This window comes from Diaphorina citri, unplaced genomic scaffold (assembly GCF_000475195.1).
Source record: "Diaphorina citri unplaced genomic scaffold, Diaci psyllid genome assembly version 1.1 scaffold4068, whole genome shotgun sequence".
Lineage (NCBI taxonomy): Eukaryota > Metazoa > Arthropoda > Insecta > Hemiptera > Psyllidae > Diaphorina > Diaphorina citri.
The window spans coordinates 11,432-13,140 of record NW_007381467.1 but is presented as its reverse complement, the minus strand read 5'-3'; the positions used below and the strand labels follow the sequence as shown (position 1 = coordinate 13,140).

Sequence of the window (1,709 nt, the reverse complement as noted above, 5' to 3'; positions counted from 1 at the left end):
GACGCCTTTTTTTTTTTTTTTTTTTTTTTTTTTTTTTTTTTTTTTTTTCACCGCTCCATAGGTAGTGTTACTTTTGTAGAACTGAACAGGTCAAGAACAGAGGTACAAAAGAAATTCTCTCACTACATTTTGGGCTTGATAGACTTTCAAAAGCCCCTTTTCTGCCCGAGTTCCTACTTTTTCGTCACCCTATTAGTTACCTTCGTAGAACTTGGAAGGTAGGCACAACGTACGAAATGTCTGGCTGGGGGACGTTAAACAGGGAGTAGACCAGCTTAGTCTGACTGGGGGACTTTAAACAGGGAGTATACCAGCCTTAAAATCCCTTGCTAAAAGCAGTGACCACTGTTATTATAGGGTTAGGTTAAATGCAAGAAGGAGTTTTCACAATTAGAGCCGTGATTAGTGTTATTATAGGGTTAGATTAAATACAAAAAGGAGCTTTTCTTTTCCATGGACGTGACTTCTGCATTACCCAATTTCAATAGATATGAGACTGTAGAGCCGTAACCAGAACCAACTTTGCACCACCCAAAACCAACAGTCCAATTCTGCCGAAGAAAGCCTTCATGAAAAAGTTGAGATGGAAAAAACACCTGTACAAGAGCATTTTCTCCCGTAATTATATGACTGATTCAGATGAAGGTTTTCTTTTGCAAAATTGTCCTTGATGTGACTACTTATTTAATAGCCGAGAGATTCTTACCTGACAAGAAGATTTAAATGACAATCAAAACCAATTAACCTGTACTTTCGTACCTTCCCCTAATGAATTAGGTATATCAACCCTGTGATTAAAATGAGATATGAACCTTCCCTAATAGTTTAGAGCTGGTTTTTCACTGGGAGGTATGGAAGAGTACTTTATAAAATTGTAGTTGTACCTAGGTAGCTATGAGTTAATTGATTTTGACCGTTTTTCAGAACTATTTGACCATTACTTCGCTATCTTCACATCGACAGTTCTGTGCTATCAAGCCCCCGCCCCCGAACAATATTCGGGTAAGTATTAGCATCAAATAGAGCAGCTCAACCTTTTTTCGTTCGCGTACTTACCCCTTGAGTACCCGGATTTAATCCTACGAATCCCCGTCATCATCATAATGATTACCGGGTACTCATACCTAGGTTGATGTGTACCATTACTACTGAGTTTTGAACACATTCAGTAGGTACCTTTTTAAGAAGAAGAAGAAAGTTCCCTATTGCTAAATTTCCAATGCTAAATTCCCAACCTCTAGGTAGGTAGGTACCTATACCTTACCTACATCCGTCTGTCTGTGTATATTTAGCCAGATAGTCACACATTAGTTCTGCCTGGTATCCTATCAGTAATAATTACTGTTCATTATCATGCAAATCAGAATGGAAATCTGACAATTTGACACCTATTGAAACCCCTCATCAGTAGAGTAGCTTCTGCCTATTACAATACCTACTTGTTATGCTACTATGGAGCAGTTGCAAATGGGTAAAAATTATTTTAAATAAATGGTCGATTCCTATGTAAAAAGTTGGGAAAAATCCAAATCTGAAGTCAAAACTCCGAAAAAATAAATGTAAAAGGTCTAAAACTCAATTTTTAATTTCTTTCTAATGAAAGAGTTCAAAGATGTGTGACGTCAGACTTTCCGCAGTTGTTTTTTCGTCCGCTAGGTAGCGCCAGTATGCAAGCACGCTTGCGGAGGAGCAGAAAGAAATGTGCAGAA

General features: G+C 38.0%; 1 long non-coding RNA gene across 1 annotated transcript in view; it reads left to right on the top strand.

The window, feature by feature from the left end:
* The first annotated feature begins 948 nt into the window (after positions 1–948).
* The window catches only part of LOC113472147, a 5,047-nt gene continuing 4,286 nt past the window's right edge, over positions 949–1,709 (top strand). The window contains exon 1 of the long non-coding RNA XR_003394584.1: positions 949–1,002. This is a non-coding gene — a long non-coding RNA (uncharacterized LOC113472147). The remainder of the gene's footprint in view (positions 1,003–1,709) is intronic.